This window comes from Miniopterus natalensis, chromosome 13 (genome assembly GCF_054644295.1).
Source record: "Miniopterus natalensis isolate mMinNat1 chromosome 13, mMinNat1.hap1, whole genome shotgun sequence".
In the NCBI taxonomy this organism is placed as follows: domain Eukaryota; kingdom Metazoa; phylum Chordata; class Mammalia; order Chiroptera; family Miniopteridae; genus Miniopterus; species Miniopterus natalensis.
The window spans coordinates 31007236-31023771 of record NC_142093.1 but is presented as its reverse complement, the minus strand read 5'-3'; the positions used below and the strand labels follow the sequence as shown (position 1 = coordinate 31023771).

The window sequence follows — 16536 nt, the reverse complement described above, 5'->3', positions numbered from 1 at the left end:
TGTTGATTGCAACAAATGTAAGGCTGGGGCCATGTTCTGACCACATGTCGCTGTGGTAGGGGATGTCGTCAATGGGAGAGGTTATGTGCGTGTGGAGACGGGGTATATGGGCAATCTCAGTACTTTCCACTCAGTCTTGCTGTGAACTTAAAAATGTTCTAAGAATAAAGTTTATTAATTAAAATAAAATTGGTGATGTTTTGTAAGTGTGTAAAGGAAATAAGGTGGTATCTTGAGAGGAAAGCATTGTCAGGAAAGATAGTAGTTTTCTTTCTCTCTATCTCGAATTTAGAATAAGAGAGACTTACATAAGTATACTTATATATGTATTTTTAGGCTGTGATGTGGTCTGTGAGGAAAATATTTGAGAGAGAAAATATAACTGATGCAAATAAAAGTCTTTGGGAAAGACTTAGAACAGTGCCTAGTGCATAGTAATTGTTCAATAAATGTTAGATCCTTATCACTACTATAATATCTATTACTTTCTTTTTTATTGTATAGTCATTTAGGTCATTGCCCCAGCTCACTAATGAGACCATTAGCTCATATAGAGAAAGGCTGCAACTGCTTAGAGATTGTGTTCCTTATACACACTTAGTACAGTTCCTCCAACAGAATCTTCATTCAGTGATTGATTCATTAATATAGGTATTGAACAAATGGTAGAATTTAATTGTCTCCAGTGGTCATCTTGGCTTCTGCCTTTATTCCAATCATGCTTTAAGCATTTTTATCCTTACCTTTGACACACCATACGGTATCTATTAAACTAAAGGCCCTGTCCTTCTCAGGTCACAATGCTAACCTTGCCTGTGTCAGCTGTGAGACTTTCAGCCACATGTAACACAATTACAGGTCTAGAGGAAGGAGGTTGAGGACTCTCGCTGGGACGGGATCAGAGTCTCCACAATGGCACCAAGAATTAGGTTCCTTCTACTTTTCTGCCATGCTGGTCTCAGTCTTGGCTTCATCAACAGGTTGGCCTCCCTCAATGTCAGAACATGACCACAGTAGTTTTAGGTGTCACATATAGAAAGAACGACATCCAGATAATGAGACCGTTTCTTCCTAGGTACCTTTGTCATAAGAGGGAATCTTTCCAGGAGATTCCCAGCAGACTTGTCTTACATTTCATTGGCCAGGATTGTGTCACAAGCCCAAACTTCTAGCCACCTTTAGATAGGGGGCCGCTATATGGGGAATGGGGCCGCTATAATTGCCTTAGGCTAATCAGGAGCCAGCCCCTCGGGAACAGAAGGAAACTTTTCAGAAGTTCCTGATCCTGAGGAGAGGGGGCCCTGAAATGAGCAGGGTTCTTTTGGAAGCTTTAAGGTATGGGGTGGAGCAGAGAGATGATCATTAGCCAGGCAGTCAACAGCTGGCTAGATCTGAATTGAAACCAATATAGCATAAGAAAAAATGACATAAAGTGGACATAAAAATCTATGTTTAGAAGTTACTCTAGGAGCAAATAGATGATACAACAGTAAAGTAATGAACAAGTAAAAACAACAAGTTTCAAGAAGGTGACATGAGAAGGGCATTATCCAGGCCCTTGGAGACTCACCACACACGCTGCTCTGCCGTCTTAGTGCCCACGATGCGCGGAGAGAGGGTCTGTGTCCACTTCAGCGTCTGCTTTGTGTCAGACCTGATACCAAAATCTGGAAATAAATATTAATAAATCAGGTACCCTTCATTAAAGAGTACATAATCTAAAACAGAAAACCAACAAATAAACAACTGTAATGTGTTTTTAGGTACATAACAAGTATCCAAAGCACAGTCTAGTGCAAAATTAGCAGTGGTCAATTTTATTTTGGAGCAGAAAGGATTTCATAAAGGAATGTGGTGCTTGGACTGGGTCTTGAAATATAATTAGTTGTCTAACAGATTAAAGGGGGGCTGGGAAGGGCATTCCAAAATCAGGAAATATTATAGCCAAAGGTGTACAAGTGTGAATTACTAGTATTCTGCCTCCACAAAACTCCAAGCGGATCTAAAAGGCTGGAGAATAGAGTTGAAGAAGTATGGATGGAAGTGAGCCTGGAGATTCTGGCAGGAACCAGCGTATGGAAGGCCTCTTTGCCCGCTCGTATATAAATGGGGATTTTATGTAACAAGTAACAGCGAAGGCTAAACAGAGTGAATAGGCATTTTAAATATCACTAGAAGATGAGTCACTGGGAGGTGGGGGTAAGAACAAGTCTAGCGGTGGCATGAACAGTTGGGGCAAATCCATAACAATGCTTGAGCCAAGGCAATGACAGAGCCTGGAAAGAGGCAGGAATAAAATACCTGATGGAACTCAGTGGAAGTTTGGATGTGGGAAAAGAAATGGGAAAGTCCAGCATGAATGAGCAGGTGACAGTAAATTAATCAGGATGGAGAAAATAAGAGAGGCTAAAGAGCAGTATGATAAACTCATCCAGGTTTGCCCGGGACATCCCCAGTCTTAGCACCAAAAACTCTGCATTCTGGAAAACCTCTCTGTCCTAGGCAAACAGGGGTAATTGCCTATCATATAAGGAAAGGTACACTTTGAGGAACATATAATACGTTCAGTATGGAAGATGATGAATTTTAAACCTATTGAGCAGAACAATTCAATCTGCATCTACCTAACCCCAAACAGCTGGTCAGTTCAAACAGCTTCCACATTTCCACTGTCCCATAGGTACCACCATCCAGCATTCATGCAGTTAAGGAAGGAGGCCCTGGCACAAAGGGTTAGATAGTCAGTCTTTCTCTACCGGGGTTGCGGGGCTGCAAATACAATTTAAAGGATGAGTGATGGACACCTTTTGAGGCATTTGTGCAAATCATTTTTTTAAAATACCCTTAAAAGGAATACATCCTATTGTGACTTATGGTCATTTCTATCAAGGGGGCTACCCATCTGCTTTTGCTGCCTACAATATGATTCGTCAGAAAACAGAATGCTTTGAGGCCTTATTAACCTTTGTATCACAAAGACATCCCTGTACTATACATCTACAAGCACTCAATAATAGGTTGCAAAAGTGAATTATTTTAAGCTCATAAATGTACATATTACATTCATTGCACATTAAATCAAAACAGCTATGATCTGTAAACTCTTTTACCTTTTTGTTTTTTAACAAATAAGAATTTGAAAAACATGTAGCAGAAAGTTTTAGGTTTGTACAACAACTCTGAAAGATCCTAAACATTCAGTTTAGATTTTGTAAAATACTAAAAACATCGTGGTAAGAAGGAAGTTCTGTTGAATATATCTATTTGTGCTTGAGACCAATATTGTTCCACCAACAGCTTGCTCTATAAACTGACCCAGTGCTCCGAGAGCCCCCAAATGCCTTATTTAAAACAACGGGGCAGACATTGCGGATGGTGTTCAACTCTTAACTTAGCAATTCCCAGTACTGATTTAAACCAGACCTTTAGTGTTATTTTAACATAGGTTTTGGATTTAATTATCTTAAATGTCTAAAAGAATGCATGCAATTCCCAAACTGTTTATCTCTTTTATGGTAAAATCTCTTCCCCTATCCCTAGAAATCTGTTTTAATTATTTAATCAGTTTGGCTGAAACTCACAAAGCATTAAATTGTTAGTTGTTACTTAACATTCCTTATAAATTGCATTTATTAATTTCTGGATAGAGACTTGTCCATTGCTACAGTAATTTAAATTAGTACCACATGGTTACAGGCCGCTGCTGAATGATGATTAAATCTTTGGGGCAGATTCAGTCTTTTAAGATATTTAAATGGCACTAGAGATAAGCTAACCAAATTTGGGTCCAAGAAGTTACAATTTATCAAAAATGTAATAAACCATGGCCAGAATATTCATTGTAAGCAGCACATAATGTGGGCCATGAAATGACATTGTAGCGTCTCTCTCGCTGTGGCCACAGGGAAGTGCTGACAGTGCAGACGCAGCGATGCTCCATTGATATTTAACAGTTGCCATCTACAAGGTACTTTGCAATATTGTGGCTCTTTATACACTCAAGTCCCCCCGATACTCTATCAGTCATTTTGTTATTCGACACAGTGACACATTCTTTCCTTGGCGCTTTAATTTCACAGGAGCCAACAATCAACACAGTGCACAGCCCTCTGGAATTTTAGCAACAGAAGGCGGAACCGTAGGACCTTGGTGGCATTTCAGAATGACACATCGCTGGGGGAAAGAGCTCGGTGGGGACTGTCGACTCTAGACTAATTAGAAACAGATGACGGGCAGGAGGCACTGGGAAAGTTAAGGGATCTCTCCCAGGTCACCAAGGTGGGGAGAGGTCCTCCAACTCAGTTTCTTTACCTGCCATCCAAACCTGTTTCTGCGACGCCTCTGACCACCGAGGCCATTCAACGGATCCAGGGCTTATTCTCATATCCCTGAAAGGACCTGATCGTTTCTTCCCAGGGAACCAACTGGGGAAATCAACTGATTTAAAAATGAATCTTCCCACGGCTTCTGACTACTTAAAAAATAATAATAATTTAATAAGAGGGTGATAGGCAGGTCATAGAAGAGACCATAAGTGTCTCCTACTGGAAAGACTGACTGAAATACGGGTAAAATAACAAAATCAACTCATAATATAATAGATTCTTCTTCCTGCAGCTAAAGATAAATATTAAATAATCCTAGGTGCCGCTGGCTGGAAATTAATTTCTGTAAGGCAAATAGTGTAGTGCGTATATGTGTTTCAATTTCTGTTTGGCAAGGTGCCTATTTTGAGCATCCTGCACGGACCTTTAAAGTACTTGGGATGCTCTGATAACGCAGATGCTTAAACAAGAATTGCTTCCTCAGGGCTCCCAAGCACTGTGAAAAGTCTGTTTTGGATCATCAGACTCCCCACTAATTCCAGGTATTCAGTCTAAAAACACAACATTTTTTTAATGCATTAATGATACATTGCAGCCTCTCTGAATTGAACTGTGCCGGGAGATGGGAGTGACATTAACTTATTAGAGGCGTCACAAAGTGCTGAACCACTACAATTTGTGTTCCCCAAATTACAGTCAGGTGCAGTTGCCGGCACGGGGCAGGTTGAAACAGGATACACAGTGAGAGAAAGAAAAGTGTTTCAGAGAGAACCCTCTAATGATTAATTTACAATAGAAAGAGGAATGAAGGGCAAACGGTTGTATTCTAAACCATGAAACTATTTCAGACATCCCACCTGTCTGCTCTCAGGCCATGCGAAAGTTGAGACATTTTTACCCTCCAGGCCCAGTTGTTTTAACTGTGCTTAGTGAGCACTTTGAGGAATCACATAAAATGTCCCCAGGAAGCCAAGCACACTCAGGACCACTTCCAAAGAAACAGAAATGTTTCAATACAAACCAATAACAAAACATCCACAATCTAAACTTCTTCATAAGTTCCCTTAAAGCAATGACTTTTTAAAATCAGAAACACTTATCCCTGGAAGAATCTTCTGCCAGGAGCAGGGGGGTGAGAGCTTGGTGGTATCCTGGAATAGCAAACGCCACGAGACAAGGTGAGTTCTTAGGGGTCATGGAGAGAAGAGGAAAGTCTCGGGGAGTCAATGGATGGAGTAACCCTCACTTGCACGTCTACTCCATTTCTTTCTATAGAAGGTTTTAGCAGAACCCTGGGCCTATAAATGGAACCTGGGAGTGGGATCCCTCACTTTGACATTCTACCAGCACCCCGTGCCTCGTTCCAGAAGGGACATGCAGCCCAGCATACTGACCAAGTTCTGACTTGCGTCACTGCATTCTGTCTCCTCTGAACACCTCCTGGAACTTCATCTGGTCCTCATTCCATGTTGTAAACCAATATGAGCTGTTGGAAAGTTGCCCTTGAGGTGGCTGTACTTCAGTACTGGGCAACATGACTCATGAATATTTTTAACAGTCAAGGCCATATGCTCCTCTCCTTTGCAGAGCATGGTGCCAAGCAGAGCTTCTTAAATAAAACACACAGTGTGGCAGCTACTGTCAGGCACACTGGGAAGAGGCTCAGAGTCGGATGTGTTCTCACAGAGAAGTGAAAGGTCCCTGAGTTTAAAAGAGACAACCAGCTGACATGGAGCTAAGAAAATATTGGGAAGATAAAGGGCTTGTTTTTGTTCCCTGTTTTCATCTTTGTTTCTCTGCTTGATTCGTTTTACAAATCAGTTAAGGAAAATGCCTTATCCTAAGTCAGCCTTCGAGTTAACCCAAGCGCTCTCTCTCCACGCCACTTTCCCCCGCCTCTCTCAGGACTGGAGGGTCCCAAGGAGACGCTGCCCACAAGCTCACCAGCACTCAGAGCTGCTGTCAAAGAAAAGGAAACATCCCTTTTTCCGTGATACGACGACGTTTCAACATGCAGTGACACCCATGGGCTGGGGTAAAGTGGGAGTAACTTCTAGAATAGCTTTTAGAGGAGATGGGGCTCCATGGCAAGGGAGAGAATGGTGAGAAAAACAGAAGCACAGTTGCTTGGAAAAGGGTGGAGACCGAGAGGGACCAACATGGAAGGAAGGGGGAAGGTGCCGAAAGGAGGCTGGCGAATGCCTGGGATTCATTTTAGGCTCCACAGGCCCAAATTTCTACTTTCCATTGACAATTTTGTAAATCTCCAACACTGCTGTGTTTTTGAATAGTGATCCATATAGAATTCTCCAGCTTAGTTGAGCAGCAGGACTTATTTTTGCAGCCTTTCCGGGTCGATGTAGTAACCCGGCACTCACTGAAAAGCCCAGCACCGCCGGGTGCCGTGTTAGGGAGGGGGGTCCGGCACGAACAGGCAACAGTCCCCGCCGCCCAGGTCTCACGCGGCTGCACTAGCGTGTGATAAGCATGACGGGAACGGCGGTGGGGGGTGGGGGCGCGTCCCCAGGGGAAGGGAGAGCTAAGCTGGGGCTTTCATGATACAGAAAAACAATTCTGACCAATGCCACGGGCGACCTGCGCCAGAAGGAAGCAACTAAGAAGAGGCCGTTGCACACGTGAGGATAACGAGAGTTTGCTGGGGAGCACCAAGCCTGCTGTGCCGCCAGTCCGAGGGGGCCAAGGCCACGCCAGCTGGGATCCAGGGTTGATCCTGAGTTTCTAAACGACGCAAGGAGAGCACGTAGCTGAGCCGGCCGGCCCCAGACTGCTCCTGCCCTTGCTGCTGCCTCCCTCTGATGGCCTCTGATGAGTAAATAAGTTAATACATCTAATTTCCTCTTGTTCCTGCTGTAACTTGGCACTGCGCTCACCCTGCCCCTTGCCCTATCTGGCGACAGGATTCCCGTGGCCCTGGTTATATAGTCACATCGCCATAAAGAGCATACACAAGGTCCGTCGGGAGTGAAAGAACTTCAAAAGCAAATGCCACCCAAGTCTCTACTTGCCGTGTGTGGTTTAGGGTAAATCAACTGCCCGGCCCGACAGGGGTGGCTTAGCTTCCGATAGAACATGCCAGGAATTGCAGGGGATTCGCCTGCCCCCCCTCCTTCAGGAAGAGTTATTCTGTTTTACCATCTTTACTTCGAAGCGTAAAAGATGCAATCGCCTGAGTGCTCAGACTGTCCTGTACCTAATGTCTGTATGGTTCAGGAAAAAAATGAATATTCGCCCCTCCTGTAGAAAATACCTCGGATGGGACTGCTCACTTTTTGCTCAGATAGGTTGCTGTCTGTTACGCACGGCTTTAATTATTTCTCCGATTGGCTTTTATATGCGCTTTCTCTCCTGTTGTGGCAGGGTTTTATTATTATTATTATTATTTTTAATCCCAGGGAAAAAAAGGAAAAGATTCAATAGGGAAAAAGAACAAATGCCGTAAAACCTCCTATAACAGCGGCTCAGCGGGAAGCGTGGTGTTGCAGGGCAGAGCTGCACACCTGATGATTCTCTTGCGATGATCGGGTTTTTACCATTTCCAATTTAATACTTTTTCTAATATATTATATGTTACCTCCCATGTATTTAAGCTGTACTTAAAAGCATGCTAAGAACTGGTAATTCTTTAATGGTTGTTCACTTACAAGCGATTGTGGGTCATTACACAATCATTTAAAGGGCATTAATGAGAACCATTTAATGGTTTTAGTAGAATATCATTGTAAGGGACAGGGGAAAAGTTACTGGCTGTAAATTTTTATGACCATTTCTTACAAAACGTATTACTTTAAAGATTTATGTATGTAACAATGAGTACAATAAAAGCCGTGCTAAAAATAATTTGAAATCAAAGTAATGCATATAGATAAGTCTTTGCTCTGCTGCAATTGGGTGGCCCCTTTTTTAAAAAAAAAAAAATCTTCCTTTTCTCCTTCCTTCCTCCCTCCCTTCCTTCCTCACCCCCCCGCCTTTCACCCTCCCTCCCTTTCTTCTCTCTCTCCTTTCCTGCCTCCCACCCTACTTCACTACTTCCATTTTCTTTCTTAAAAGACATTTTTAGTACCACTAAAGATTTTATTTTCAATGAGAACCATTAAATTGAATTCGTAACCGACGCGCTTTTTAGTTGGCTGGTGTGGAAGGCCAGGGGGGGACAATTCAGCAGGACAGCATTGCGTGGGATGCCCCACGTGGAGTGAAGCTTTGTTTACAGACCTTCCCCCCACATGTCAGTATTTTACCCTATTTCCTCTTACTATGCTATAGGACCAAAATAGAAATGCTAAGGCTTTCTAGGACATCAGTCCCTAAGGTAGGACAGGGGACTAAAAAGGAAGAGGAGCTGATCCTGGGGGTGCACCCATAGAGCTCTGTAAAGTACATACAAAAAGGGGGCCTTGCGTATACCCCGAGGCGTGCCCAGCATCCTCCCATGCAGCTCACCTCTTGAAAAGGAAATGGGTTTTTGAGGAGCTCACTCTACTGAGGTAGTGACCTTATTAAAGTGCTTTAATAACACAACAGTCACCGTATTCGCCTGGTTTTGTCCACTTGCGACTCTCGTGGAATACATATTGGGTAAGACAATGCCCCTTCCCAGGGTCCTCGCATAAGCAGGAGGATATTTCTAATTAAAAAGGCAGAGTTAGCGCAGCCCATGAAATGAGCAGAACCGTGTCTCTACAAATGCCGAGGTTTTACTGTTCATATTAAGTAACGCTTGTATTTCTCTCCGAATCTGCCCAATACCCATTACCAATAAGAGGAAGATTTAAGATAACTTGGTGAAAAGATGGTGAATTACAACTTTTAATTAAAATGTAGAAAAGAGTTGCTTTAGAGTAAACATGATAATACTTTCACGATCATTGCTTTTTTATGGAGAGAACAACAAAAGCAACCTGAATATTTTCAAATGTGACATTATCAAGTCAGGCAAAGGAGGCTTTCAGAAAGTTACGCATGTCCCAGAGAGAAGACTGTGCCCTTGGAACCCCCAGCAGAATTCAGCCCCCACTTCTGGATCCACAGGGATCCCTTTACTTGACCTATGCAGGTAAATCAAGTGAAGACTGGAATGGTGAGAGAATAAGGCCAGCATCGGGGTGGACACAGATTATTTCCACCAAAGAGCAATTGAATAAACGATAACAGGAAAGAGAAGAGATGGTTTTCTATGTAACCTATATATCTTGTTATGAAAATGTTTTAATAAATCTAATGTAAAGTAAAATATTATTGGTGCTACGTTCCAGATTGAGTGTAGCAGTGTGATTGGCAGATTAGTGATTGTGTGTGTATGGGGGCTCCCTTCACCATAATTAGTTAATACTGATGCAAACCTAGCTTCATGCCTCCTTCTAACATTATCTCCAGCCCTTCCCCTAAATAAATGCCCTATTACTCTTAAGTCTTCTCTGGCTCAACGTGTGTTCTGAGTCTTCTCTCCATCACATGATTCCTGCTGAGTCCTGCCAGGAGTCACCTTAACTTCTCCCTGCCCATCTGCTCTCAGTCTGGACCAGCTCAAGCCCACTTCCTCCACGAAGCCTTCCTGACCACTCTAGCCTGAGGTTTAGCTTTAAAAACCTAAATCTACCACCAAATACTTAGGTGAACCATGGCGAGAAGTCAGGGGGAAGACAGACTGCTGACCCTCTGGCAGGCCGGCCATGCTTTGGGATCAGTTAAATTCTCTGTTAATCACATCTTCCTTATAAATCTATTGCAATAATTACATCAAAAACACTTTAAGACAGCATCTGGAATAGTGTAGTTTCATAATAAGCGTTGGTTCTTCTTTTTCTCTTTCCCTCCGTTTCAGAGAAATTTGAGTTTAAATCACTCAGGGGTAATAATTTGTTATATTTACTTTCCTATGACTTTCAACTTTTGTTTTGTTTTGTTTTGTGGGCTTGCGTTCTCCATCCTTTCTCCCCACTAGTCTATGATCCCCCAGAGCAGGGACGCTTAGTTAGGTATCACCACGTCCCCTGCCTCGCTTAGCAGAGTTCTAGAGGTACAGCTAGGATCAATAAATATTTATTATAAGACTGAATATTAGTCACTTTCTCTAATATTTGGAAAAAAATTAACTTCCACAAAAAAGAAGCCCCAAATTAGCAACACCATATTCTATCGTTACACCCCTCATACACTGTACATGCCTGAATTTGCATGCAATGGAGAGAGGGTGCTGAACAGCCTGATTTCACCTTACTTCCCGTCACCTGAGCTGGAAGTAAGATCGTGAATTTCATTCCAATGTATCTTTACGGATGGAACTTTTCTAGGCCTAGGGACGTCGTGTATCTTTGTACTTCTAGGCAAGTGTTAAACAATAAAAATATTGGCCCCGAGATGGTCTTGGGAAGTGAGCAGAGAGGATCAATGCAAACAAGGAGAATTAAATTTAAGTCGCATGCACTATGATGGAAAGATGGCCTGTGGTCTTGGCGTCAGGGCGCAGTAGATTTTAGCATTTAACATTGAACTTACAAGCCTCTTCCGTTGCTGAAACGGGGTCGGCAGAGCAGAGCAGTCATGAGTTTGGCTTCGGCGGCCTGTCAGGTTCCACAGCCACCCTCTGCCTCAATTTCCTGCAGGTAAAACAGAAAGGACGGTTCCTGCCTCCTACGTCGTCGCGAGGAGTAAAGAGGCAACAGGGGACGGGCCTTGTAGAGTGAGGGCCACGCGAGGCCCGGGTGTGAAGCCGGGAGGGCCGGAGGCCCCTGGGGGTGACTCCGTAGTCCCGGTGCCCCCGTCAGCTCCCCGCTGCTTCGGAAGGAGCCGGCCAGCAGCCCGCGAGGGCGCGAGGCTCGCACCCAGCCTCAGGGCTTCCCCAAGTCCTTCCTGCGGGTGCTCTACACTTGTAAACGCCCTGTGTTCCAGGGGTTTTGGTGCTGACCCCCTGAAGTGGAACATCTGAATTAAGAAAGTAAAAAAGTAAAAGAAATACAAAAGATGCAAAAAAAAAAAAAAAGGGAAATGCTGCCAAGGGGTGGGGAAACATCATGAGATAAAGGAGTCAAGGGGCCACGCCACTTAAATATCTTTATCCCGGAGATGCCAACAAAAGCAAGAGCCGTTAAATGCATTACGACATCAAATTGACAATTTCTAGCAAAGTTGAGCTCTTAGAATCAAACTGAAGTGTGGGTGGTGGCGTCGGACATTATACATTGACTAACAGTTGGGAAAGTAATGATTTTGTGGATTAAGCTGGGAGGTTGCTACATCCTTAAAAGACATGCAGTAATATGTGTCATCTGATTGTGATGCGATTTCTAGAAAGAGAAAGGTAAGTTAAAAATAGCGATTCCATTTTAATGCTGTTTACGCTCGCCTTTGTCTGGAGTCCAAAAATGACAACATGTTTTTCCCATTTACCGCAGCAATATCATTTTTATATAAAGTTTGAAACCGTGGGCTTTGCCAAGGCACCCCTCCAAGAAGGTAAGCCCAGCATTCCCATCCATCACAGCCCTTCAGACTTTTCTTACTTAAGGGCTTGTCATTTTGGTGGGGATGAAGTGTACGGAATACCAGCCACACTGAGCTTTATTCCTCACACTGTTTGTGATAAACTTCAGGGGACATATTTAACATTCAACAAAAAAATGAAATTTCTGGGGCCATCCCAGCAGGAGGATAATTTCGCTGCTCTTACAGCAGCACCGAGCTTTAAGGCACTGCCAAACGGTCCAGGCACAAAATGCAAAAAAAAAAAAATATATATATATATATATATATATATATATATATATATATATATATATATAATATATAATTCTGGGGGAGGTGGGAGAGGGGGTGTCTCTGCAAGCTCCTGAGACACTGTGTATTAATCTACAGCTCATCCCCATGCTATTGTTGTTATTGTGCTGTTGTTGTTGTTATTGCTCTTTGTCTTCTCAGGAACAGTGTCCTCTGGGAAGCAGAGCCTTCGCCTTCTGGCAGGGTAGTCATTCTTTTGGATCACAGGGTATCATTTTCTCAGCTTCTTGGAGTTGCTGAATTGCTGAGAAACCATGGGAGTTTGGGCTGCACGCATGGAGGAGGCACAGCCGGAGGCTGGCTCTGGGTGCATGCCTCCGCCATTCTCCTCTGTCCCTTTGGACCCATTCTTTACAACCTGGGAGAAACAGCCAAGTTGCCAGAACTCGGCTTTGTTTTCAGATTCACTTCGACCATCATTCCTGGGGACCTAATAGGACCCAGGTCTGTGCTTGGGGCTGTTGAAGATAAGAGATTCCAAGTTTTGGAAGAAAGTTAAGGTTGAGACACATTAAATTCACACACACACGTACACCATCGGGCCTCCAAGAGCATAGGGTAGACATGTCCTCAAACTCTTCTGTCCTTAGAAATGGGTTAGAACATCCCTAGCAAAGCCCTAAGGAAAGTACACTTGCTGGAACATTAACCCCGATATTTGGAGATCTCTTTTCTGCTGGCGGTAGGAGAGCAGAGACAATGTTAATTGCAAGACAATGGGCAGAGTCGCAGGGTTTGACTTTCATGCTCTAACAGGGCCAGAGAGGGAGATTACAAGGAAAATACAAAGGCAAATGCATGAGGCGGTCTTCTGCATCTCCAGGGAGGGAGATGAGCATCACAGGATTTGCTGTAGAGGCCCACGGCCAGCACGATCTATTAAATAGCTCAAGTTAGTCAATGTGGAAGAAATTTTTAGACACACATGCCCAACCATATGTGCATGGCCAAGATTTAAAATAGAAAAGTGAGAGACTGTTGGATGACTGAGGATTTTTCCCTTGCCAGGAAGTCCTCCTTAAGGATTTCATAGCTTGCAATAGAGAATTGCTTTGCCAGACGAGCCAAGAAAAAGACACAGAAGATTGGGACCTGCTTCCTTAATGATGAAATGTCACACTGCTATGTAAATCAACCCAAAGAAAAGAGGCAGGCATGATTAAGATGGCTTTGCAGAAACAAGAGAGGTTTCTCGACATGTCCCCCCTAAACTGCTTTGACTCCTCAGACCTCAGGGCTGGAGGCACACACACAATGGAACCTTAATGGTGGCTGCAATGGGCAATAAGGGAAGCCTTCTGCCAGTTCTACGTGGCAATGAAAAATTGCATTGTGTGGCCCCAACTCATGAATTCATGAGGGGCAAATTCTCTGTCAAGTTCATGGCAGATCAAAGAGCTACCCCGCTGGGTTTCTGTGTGTGTGTGTGTGTGTGTGTGTGTCTGTCTGTCTGTCTATGCATGTGAAATGAGATAATGAAAAAACAAGAAGGATCCCATTAGCTACATGACCATCAACTTTGTGAATTTTCAGTCACACCAAGTAGATTTTTTATTGTTGACACTATTACAGATGTCACCCATTCCCGCCCCCCTTGCCCACCTCCACCCAGCCCAACTAGACATTTTCTAAGTGGTATTTTATGACCAAACACCCCTCTCGGCAAGTCTGTGCCTCAGTTCCTCTCTCTGATGGCCCACTATCCCACAGCATGGTGTCAGAAACACTGATCTAGCCTGTGATGGCCAATGTTTTGTTATGGCACCATTCAATACCTATGGCTGAAAATAGTCTCGTCGTCTTTGGGAAAAGGGTGGTTTGATTACAGCATACAAATAAAGCTTTCATTTCACACCTTGAAGTTTGATACGTGAGGGTTCTGACTCGGGTCATTTGTTGGAATTTATGTGTTTCGGAAGTACTGCAATCATATCTTCTAGAAGTCCCACATCCCAGGAAGCTTCCTTCTAAATTGTACTATGAATTTTTAATTCATTTAGGTTCCTATAATTTTATGCCTAGAGGGGGCTTGAGTATTGATTTAAGCAATTTCTGTCATTTCACAGAATAGAAAGGTGAGGCCCTGAAATGTTAAGTGAGTTGTTATAGTCCAAAACTACTTGGTAGATAAGTCAGTATGAGTTTTGTGGTCCTCTGCCTTCTAATCTAGTACACCTAATATGATACTGAATTTCAGGGTTTTACTATATAATTAACTCTTCCATGTCCCTAGGAATAATATGGATCTCTCTACCAAAAATCAGTCTTTCTGTTTAAACCTTAGCCTATTAAAGCAACAGTGATCTCTGATGACCCACTGAAGAAGAATTCCTTACCAGGAAACATGGGAGGATGTTCTGATGCTAATGAAAATCAAACTGGCATCGTCCAAGTTGCCTTAGTGATCACAAGCACATTACCAATTCATGCCAGGAATAGTCCTGCAATATGAAGAAAATACTAACACGATGGAAGACTGGCCCATGGACCACCTGGAGAATAGCTGTCAACCACAAGTGTTTCCACACAGTGAAAGGAATCACTGCTTCATGGGCGGCGATGTGGCTGCCACACTCCTCCCCTGGGATGCACCCAAATAATCGCCTCCTCGTCATCAACAGCTGACCTTGGAGGGTCTTCTACAGAAAACACCAACTAAGTGCCAGGAATCGACAGTCTTCATTTACACTCCAGCTGTAAGAGTGGTAGAAAATGGGGCCCACCTACTTTCTTCACAGGAACAGGAGATGGACTTCAAGGAGTAGAGCTTCATGCCAGAAGGTGACACCATGGCTTGCTAGCAAAACCCAGCCCACAGTCTTCTAATCACACCTCCATATCTCTAACCCAGAGGGCCTGTGTTTCAATCTCCATCTTTCTTGTCAACCTCAATTACTCTTGTAGAGAGCATTTGGCAAAGGCTGCCAGGTCCCCAACAAACTGGGGTTCTGTCACTCTTCAGGAATCTCACAACCGGGTCACCCCATTCTTTTCTATTCTACCTTTCCCAAGTAGTGCAGGGCAACGGAAAGAGCATTAAACAGGAAATTCAGAGACTTGGTTCCAGTTCTGACATTTTAACTAACTACATGGCTTTGGCAAAGTCCCTTGATCTTTCTGAGCCTTGGTTCCTTCATTTGCAAAATGGAAGCTTTAAAGGAGATAAACTCCAGTGTTTCCGGCAGCTTTAGTATTCTGGGACCTTCTTATAGCACAGGACTATTGCCAGAGAGAGGATGGGGGAGATTATGAAGCCCGCATTAGATATGGCTTAAAATTCTCTTAATTACAGTGTCTAACAAATCCTGAGCCCCCAACAAATAATCAAGCGTTAAGGGCAAGAATCCCAGCACCAGTTATTGCCCTGCAAGTTGCTACGAAATACTAATGTCAAGTACTAATGATGGTACTTGAATTACTGGATGTACTCAGGTAATTACTGTATGTGATTTGCAAATACGCAACAGCGTGTGCACTGTAACAATACGGGTAACAATACAGTAGATAACAATTTAGGCGTACATAAGATTATTTTACCTAGTGTTTCAAAGTATTTCATAAACATCGGCTCATCTATTTTCTGAATACCCAATAATGCAAGGTACAGCTGGGGATGGAGCAAGGGAGGGAGTGACGTGTGTACCCACACTTTGGAGACGGGCAATGCAGGCCCTGGCAAAAGGACTGATTTCCCCTGGGTGACACAAAGCCAGAAACAGACCTGGGAACACGGACCCCGTTTCTGGGTATGCAGCCTGCTGCTCAGAACACGAGCCTACCCCAGCTCGCCCATCTACAGTACAAAGTTTATGACGTGGCATTACCCATGCACTTTAGGGTGTCAATTTCCTTTACAATTGTATAAAATATCATTTGGAAGGAGGAAGAAATTTATGCTTGTGCACTAAGAGCTCTCCTGCCCGCTCACCCTCTTGGGATGAGAGTTGGTTGGTTTCACCTGAACAGAGTTGCAAATACGAGGCACACACTTAGTGTTGCGAAAGCCGTGGGGTTGGTTTTTTAATTTAAAGAACGACTCGGACTTGGCTACATATTTTAAGCAGGCACTGTATAATACAAATCCACTGAATTTACTCAGACAGGAACAAGTTATGCCATCCTAATACTGTCTAGAAACCAGATGTATAGTTACTGTTTTCTTTTTCTCCCCTCCCCCCCCCCCTTATTGCTGCACAAAATTAGTTCCTCGGGATACCGAGATTCTAGAGGCTCATTGTCTTGCAAAATATTCAGGTGCCTCGCGATGATCTACAGTAATAAACCTCCAGTGCTATAGCAAAACACATATAAAAATGTGGAAATATATGTATGCATGTAGACATAAAATGAAATATAGATGCGATATGAGGAAGTGAGTCAGAAACACAAAGAGGAAGCAGGTAGGGAAGCAGGGAGA

The 16536-nt window shown here is 43.4% G+C and overlaps 1 long non-coding RNA gene across 1 annotated transcript in view; it reads right to left on the bottom strand.

Moving 5' to 3' along the window:
• Nucleotides 1-1576: 1576 nt before the first annotated feature.
• LOC107528692 (uncharacterized) overlaps nt 1577-16536 on the bottom strand; it is a 392472-nt gene continuing 377512 nt past the window's right edge. Inside the window, exons 4-5 of the long non-coding RNA XR_015715553.1 lie at nt 10842-10942; nt 1577-1667 (exon numbers count right to left, since the gene is read on the bottom strand). This is a non-coding gene — a long non-coding RNA (uncharacterized LOC107528692). The remainder of the gene's footprint in view (nt 1668-10841; nt 10943-16536) is intronic.